The sequence below is a fragment of the Heterocephalus glaber genome, unplaced genomic scaffold (genome assembly GCF_053883595.1).
Source record: "Heterocephalus glaber isolate CG9 unplaced genomic scaffold, H.glaber_assembly_v1.0 deba00001745, whole genome shotgun sequence".
In the NCBI taxonomy this organism is placed as follows: domain Eukaryota; kingdom Metazoa; phylum Chordata; class Mammalia; order Rodentia; family Bathyergidae; genus Heterocephalus; species Heterocephalus glaber.
Window position 1 is genome coordinate 2,702,117 of NW_028258451.1, and position 7,834 is coordinate 2,709,950.

The 7,834-nt window shown below is 47.1% G+C and overlaps 1 long non-coding RNA gene across 1 annotated transcript; it reads right to left on the reverse strand.

The window, feature by feature from the left end:
* Nucleotides 1-661: 661 nt before the first annotated feature.
* Nucleotides 662-7,600, reverse strand: LOC110346102 (uncharacterized). Its single transcript, XR_002389939.2, has 5 exons — nucleotides 7,046-7,600; nucleotides 4,361-4,545; nucleotides 3,240-3,387; nucleotides 2,533-2,597; nucleotides 662-1,966 (listed from the first exon to the last, which is right to left on the reverse strand). It is a non-coding gene; the product is annotated as an uncharacterized LOC110346102 (long non-coding RNA).
* Between the last annotated feature and the right edge of the window lie 234 nt (nucleotides 7,601-7,834).

Consider the following 7,834-nt stretch of genomic DNA (forward strand, 5'->3'; position numbering starts at 1 on the left):
GATAACTAAGGGGCCTGCTACAGCAGAAAGTAGGGTAGTTAACCATGGGGACCAGTCAAATAGATTTTGAAACCAATTTTGATCCCTTTGTTGAGCATATTTAGTCTTTAAATTTTCCCTGACCATAGCTAAGGTATCTCTAATGACACCAGACTGATGAGCATAGAAGCAACAGGTTTCTCCTAGGGCTACACATAATTCTCCCTGTTTTATGAACAGGAGGTCATGTCCCCTTTGATTTTGCAGGACCATCTCAGCTAGGGAATCAACTTGGTTTTTTAATCTGGAGATTGAGTCTTTCAGGTGACCCAAATCTCTGGCTACTTGGTGGCTTAGGGCTTTAAAATTTGTGTCCTGAGGATCAGGGAGGAAGTTCCAATAGCTGCTGACCTGGCTATTCTTAATCCTACCAGAATGGGCACTAAAACGGGTGCAGCCCATTTACTCCTAGTGTTCAGTGGTTAATCCCAGATGTTTGCGGCCCCCTTTTCCATTATAATACAAGACTTGTGGAACAACATACACAGTGACACAAAATAAAGTGGCAGATTGGGTAGCCAAGACTGATTTGGGTATACACTTAGTCAAGCCCTCAGTACAAGCAAACCAGGCATCTTCTGGAGCCTTATAATAACGGGGGCCTGAGGCAGGGTGACTATTATAACTATTATTACATAGATCTCTATAAGGTGATGTATCCATACTGTAATTTGTTCCTATTAGGCAGGTTCCTTTTCCTTGGATGTCCCCCAAGGTGAGGCAAGGGTGGCTCCAATCACAACCTGTTGAGGGGGACAAATCTGGCATGGCCACGAGCCCCAACCCCAAATAATATGGGGGCTTGGGGTCGAGGCAGAGCCAACAATCTTTAGCTTCCTCAGGCCTGGATTTGTTGAGGAATAAATGGACACTCATCAACATTTCCAGCACTAGAGTGGGGGTTTTATCTTGTGGTATAGTTGGAAGAGTGGGGGGTTCTGGTTTTTGAGCAGGCGAGGGCACAGGCTTAGACCTTGCTATGGGGATAGGTAGAGAAAAGTCCTTGCTGGGCCCTATAGGTTGCTCAACCTGCTGGTGACCTTGCTGGATGGTAAATTCCAACCCAGAATCCCACCAAGATACATATAATCTAATTCCCCATGTCCTTCCAGTTACCAGGATCTTCCAATCTTTGGGGTGTAATGGTAATCGGATAACATGCCAGTATCACAGGTTTTATCATGATCTACAGTGGTGGTAGACATTTTTAACCAGGGATCTGTAATTTGAATGGACCAAGGAGCTATAGTCTCACATCCCCATTGTGCACAATGATAGTCATTGCCATTACCATCACAATATGCGTCTTCATTTTCTGGATATACATAATATTGGACAGGATGGAGTCCCCATTTAGTGAGAGTACAGCATCCAGATTTTGCACAGCCCCTGTTCCCATAATACGAGGCCTCCTCAACCATATGACATAAGCTAGCAGTAAAGGTGACCTCGGATTGGTCGGGTCCTCTTTCTATTTTTGCCAGGATTTTTCCACTAGAAGTTAGTCTTAATTCCCAAGTTTCTGAACAGGGAAGGAACAAGTTATTTGTTCCCCCAAGCTGACATGATTGATAGAGAATATATACCAGGAGCACTAGTCTTCTTTTCCCAATTTTAACTTTAAGTCTCCTGGGGCACTTAGGATCTTCCATTGTGCTGGCTCTGGGCTCTCTGCTGATGCTGACTTGACTTGGGTGTCACGAATCCAAGCTGTGACCCCGGCTACTTTGACCATGGAGGGGGTTACCAAAATAACAGGGTATGGCCCCTTCCAACGTGGCTCAAGGTTCTTAGTCTGATGTCGGCATATTAGGACCAGGTCTCCTGGCTTGAAACCATGGGACTGGAATGTCATAAAGGATTTTTCTTGAGCTTATTGTATTGTAGCCTGGATCTCACTCTGAAGAATCTGTAAGGCTTGAAGAGACTGAAGTAAAGAGACACAAGAACTCTCTGTTATCTGTTCAAGGTTTAACTTAGGGAGGAGTGGTGGCAGCCTCCCATACAAGATTTCAAAAGGGGTAAACTTGTCACATATGGGGTACATCTAACTCTTAACAAGGCTAGAGGAAGCATATCAGGCCACCTACTGCCAGTTTCTAGAACATATTTAGTCAGGATTTCTTTTAGGGTTTTATTTATCCTTTCCATTTGCCCTGAACTTTGTGAGCGATAGGCACAGTGTAACTTCTAATTGATATGTAGTGCCCTTGCCAACAATTTGGATATCTGTGCCGCGAAGGCAGGCCCATTGTCAGACCCCAGGTAATGAGGGATGCCAAATCGGGGAACTACCTCCTGGAGCAAAACCTTAGTCACTATGTTGGCTGATTCTCCATGAGTGGGGAAAGCTTCTACCCAACCTGAGTAGGTGCCAACCAATACCAGTAAGTATTTGAACCTATTGCTGGATTTTATTTCAGTGAAATCAAGTTCTCAATGTTCCCCTGGCTCTCTTCCCCATAGTCGATTACCTTCGCTCCTTGGTCTCACCTTGGAGTTTACCTGTGCACACACTTGACATCTGGAACTGATGTCCTGGACCATAGAGGTCAGCCCTGGGATTGAAAATTTAGAGCTCATTAGTCTTTTTAACTTTGATTCTCCCAGGTGAGTTAAGTGATGTCACTGGTGAACAAGTTGTCGCCCCAAGGCTCGGGGGAGACAAATTTGTTTGTCCCTTTCCACCAGCCTGAGTCCAATTTTGTAGCCCCTCACTTTTGATTTTCCTCTTCCTCTTCCAGGGTATATGTGGGCTTTTCTGGCAGGTAGCTAAATGGTTGGATGGGTAGAATGTCTATTGGCCCCACTGGTTCTTTGGCCACTTGTCAGGCCGCATCATCAGCCTCTCGGTTACCTCAGGCCTTGAAGCTGTCTCCTTTTTGGTGGCTTTTACAATGAATAATGGCCAATGCCCTGGGTTCCCAAATTGCCTCCAATAAGGCCAAAATTTCTTCTTTATTTTTAATAGTTTTCCCTTCTGATGTCAATACCCCTCTCTGCCTGTAGATGTCGCCATGCACATGGGCAGTGGGAATGCATACCGTCTGTCAGTGTAGATGTTTACAGCCTTGTCTTGACCTAACCTCAGGGCTTGAGTTAAAGCTATTAGTTCAGCCCTCTGTGCCAATGCCCCCTGGTTTAATGCCTGTGCCCAGTGCACCTGTCCTCCTGGACTGAGTATGGCCACCCCTGCATACCTGACTCCATCTTCAACGAAGCTGCTTCCATCGGTGAAGAAGGTCTCATCTGGGCTTTGCAGGGGAATGTCAGTCAGGTCTGGGCGGTTGGTGGTAGAAGTTGTCAGAGTGTCCAGACAGTCATGGAGGGGCTTGCACAGGTCAGAGTCTGGGAATAAGGTGGCTGGATTAAGGGCTGTCTCTCGGGTGAATTTGATACATGGAGCATCTAGCAACAGGGCCTGATACTGAGTCAGGTGAGCATTGGAGATCCATCATTCTGGGGGTCCTCTCAGAAATGTCTCCACCGCATGGGGTGTGGTGATGACCAGGTCCTGTCCCAGGCTGAGCTTATCTGCCTCCTTAACCAGGAGGGCGGTGGCTGCAACTGCCTCCTACAGGTAGGCCATCCACTTGCCACAGAATCAAGTCTTTTAGACAAATAGGCCACAGGTCTGTTCCAAGGCCCTAATGCCTGAGCTGGCACTCCTTTGGCTATGCCCCCTTGTTCAACCACAAAGAACCGAAAGGGCTTGGTGACATCAGGTAGGGCCAGGGCTGGTGCTGACACTAAGGCTTTCTTTAAAGCCAAAAAGGCAGCTTTCTCCTTTTCTGTCCACACTAGAGGAGTGCCCCCCCCCCATGGTGGCTGAGGAAAGCGGTTTGGCAATCTCAGCAAAACCCAGGATCCACAGCCTGCAATATCCCACCGTCCCTAAAAATTTTCGCATTTGTCTCTTAGTGGTGGGCGGGGGGATTTGTAGGACAGCCTGTATCCTCTGAGGAGAAAGCAGTCTGTTTCCTTTAGTGAGCTGGTAGCCTAAGTATGTGGCCTTAGTTACAGATAATTGGGCCTTCTTGGCTGAGACCTGGTAACCTAGTTGTTCCAACAACTTTAAAAGATCTCGGGTAGCTTTTTGACACATGTCTGTGTCTTTTGCTGCAATCAACAGGTTATCTACATACTGTAGTAGGGTCACCTCTAGGTGGGTGGCTTGAAACGGGGACAAGTCTCTGTTCAGGGCTTCATCAAAGAGGGTTGGGGAGTTCTTAAAACCCTGTGGTAATCTAGTCCAAGTCAATTGACCAGAGTAGCAGCTGTCTGGGTCCACCCATTCAAAGGCAAATAAGGGCTGGCTTACCTTAGCCAATGGGATACTGAAGAAGGCATCCTTGAGATCCAGAACGGTGTAGACCTGTCTCTCTGGGGGAATTAAGCTCAGCAATGTGTAAGGATTTGGGACCATGGGGTGAATGGTTTCCACTCTCTTATTGACTTCTCTCAAGTCCTGGACTGGTCAGAAGTCATCTGTGCCTGGTTTCTGGACTGGAAGGAAAGGGGTGTTCCAGGGAGACTTACATGGCACAAGGATTCCAGCAGCCAGAAGCCTCTCGATGTGAATCTGGATTTTCTCTTTGGCCTTTTGTCTGATTGGATATTGTTTTACTGCAATTGGAGTCATGGTGGCATGTAGAGTGACCATTACTGGGGGTTGATGGGTGGCCAGTCCTGGGGGGTTAGTCTCTACCCATACTCTAGGACACAAGCTGGTCAATTCCTGAAGAAATTGAGAGTCTAGGGTTTTTGAGTCCATAGGTATAATATCAGGGAGCAACAAATATTCTTCTGATAGGGGGCAAGTAACAAGAATTTTGGCAGGTTTGTTACCAATTGAAAGACTAGCATGTTGGCCCTCAAAGAATATTGTAGCTCCTAACTTTTTGAGTAAATCCCTTCCAAGCAATGGGTATGGGCAATCCAGGATCACAAGGAATGAGTGTGTCACCCTGTGGCACCCAAGGTCCACTGTCCTTTCTGTAGTCCAAGGGAAACCTGTAGTAGCAGTCCCAGTGGCTCCCTGAACAAAAGTTTTTCTTTTCGTTATTGCCCCTAGTGGTTGGGTCAAAACCGAATATGCTGCTCCTGTATCGACCAGGAAATTTATAATTTTGCCCCCTACTTTGGCTTTTACCTTGAGCTCATGGGGGCTTAACAGATAAGAGCCCTGACCCCCCTAGTCCTCTTCTTCCTGTATCACCAAAACCTCCAGTTTGTCCTTCTTGGAGGGGGCTCCTTTATCCTCATAGGGACACTCATTTTTCCAATGTCCCATCCTCTTGCATTTAGCACACTGGTTCTTCCCCAAGGGGGGATGGTGTGAGTCCCGAGGGGCTTTCCCCTCCTTCTGTCCAGAGGAACTGTCTCTTGTGCCTGGAGTGCAGCAATAGTGACTTTCCCCAGTTTCTTGGCTAGGACTTCCTCGGGGGTGTCACAGTTATCATAAACTTGCTGAGCTATGCTCAGGAGTTCAGCCTTATTCTTTCCCTCAAATCCCTCCAATTTTTGTAATTTTTTTTTCTAATGTCTGGGGCCGACTGGGAAACAAAGGCCAAATTTAAAGCTGCTGCATTTTTGGGCACCTCTGGGTCAATAGGAGTGAAAACTCTATAGGCTTCCAAGAGTCTCTCCAAAAATGCAGCCGGAGACTCCATTTATCCCTGGTGAATCTCACTTACCTTACTCAAATTAGTGGGCTTTCTGGCCACTGTCTGGAGTCCCCCTAATAAGTGCTGGTGGTAGGTCCCCAGCCTCCTTCTACCATCATCGTCATTGGGGTCCCATTTGGGGCATTGCAACAGAACCACTGTTTCAGCCCTGGCTGAATACCCCAGAGTTCTGGGAGTGATGCTGGGGTTTGGCCCCAGGGCCTCTTTGACTGGCTGTTGATAAATGCAGTCCCGCTCCTCAGTGGTGAAGAGGATCTGTAAAAGCTGCTGGTAGTCATCCCAAGTTGGCTGATGGGTATGAAAAACAGACTCAAGAAGAGAGATTAACGCCTGAGGTTTTTCAGAGAAGGGGGGATTTTGATGTTTCCAATTGTAAAGATCACTAGTTGTAAAAGGGACATAAATCAGTCCTCCCCCGGGCTCTGTTTGTTTCAAAGGAAAAAGAGAGGAGGAAGATGGGACCGATGGACCGTAGTCCTGTCCCGATCAAGTATGGGGAGGTGAGCGGATCTGGTCCAAGGAGGAGCCGGGAACGGGAAGGCCTGTAGCGGGAGATTCAGGGCCCCTCTCCTGGGCGCTGACTCCACTCACATGATAAGGGAGAGGTCGGCACAAATTGTCCTCAGGGTCAGACTGGAGAACACCTTTACTGGTTGACAGAGCCATCAGAGAGGGGCTCTATTCCAGTGGGTTTCGATTTCCCCTTCTCCTCCAATTTAGGGTTGCCAAAGGTCAATAGGGACCTGTACATCGTATAAAACATTTAGGAGGATCCTCCAGCATATTGATCCAAATGTTGATATATGGGAATTGATCCAGATGCTGTGGGGCCCTGACTCCTGTGACCACATTCCAAACTTTGTGAGCAATAGGCATGGAATAAGTTCCCACCAGGGACCAACTGACCCTGAAACTTGGCCATTCTGATTGACACAGAGTTTGCAATTTGCCTTTAGAAAATTTTATGCCATATTCATCTTCTCTGTCTCTGGAATAAATTTTTTTGAAGTTATTCAAGACACAATCAAGTGGAGTTCCTTCCATGGACTGTGAGGAACCCATAATTTTAGCCTGTGAAAACACAAAAGGCACACAAAGCAGGCAGACAGACAGACAACAATAAACAAAGACAAATGTTGGCCAAGTAAAACCTCTGGGGCCCAATGGATTTGGACCCCACCCAGAGAGTCGCTCTTCTGAGGACTCTGGCCCAGTTGAGTCTGCTTGCTGCCACAAAGAGACTCTAGGTAGGGGAACCTGTGCTGCGCCCAGCTTCCTCCTACCTACCCACAGTGCACCAAGAATCATTTGATTCTTACCTCTAGAGGCTTTCCCGATATACTCCTGCGGGTTGGTTGATCAGCGATAGGGCCGGACTGGGACTGGTCTACCCAGAGCCCTGGAATACCGTCAGGGTGGCCTCTCTTTCCGCAGACCGGTGTCCAGAGGGGCCAAACACCGCTGATGTCTGATCCTGGTCTCTCCTAAAAAGAAACAAAGGCTCCAAGAGAATAAGCTCCAGAGCAGCTGGCCATCTCTCTGGGGCCTCCAAGAATGTTGCACCCAGTGAGAGAGAACCAACCAGAGACCGACATTAAATCCACACAGGAGTTTATTACCGGCGAGGACTCAAGCCAAGCATCGGACTCGAGTCCCCGACTAGGGGGAGACAAACATGTTTTATACACCTTTGAGGCCAGCAGTTTCTAGGGCCCCCTATGGGATAGAACTAGTAAAGCAAGCGAAAAGTACAGAAGCAGAACGTCCTGCTGTTAGAACATTTGTAAAACAATAGTTGATTGTTGTTTCTAAGAGACTCTAAGCGGAGGAGGTTTCTAAGCTTCCTCCTTTTGAGTTCATCTAAAGGGCAGGCAGGTGGGTCAAGCAGCAATGTGGAGTCTGTCTTGCTAACTAGGATCCTTCAGAAAAAAATAAATGAGCTGAAATGTATACAAGTCTTCATTATGCTAGATTTATTACTTAGGATTCTACTTGCTAGTTTGGAATTTTTGTATGTTATGTTTTAAAGAACATCACTAGTGACTGCAAAGAGGTGCCTTTGGTTTATCTTCCTGTATCAGTATATGTGAAGATCTGGTGGTGATGAT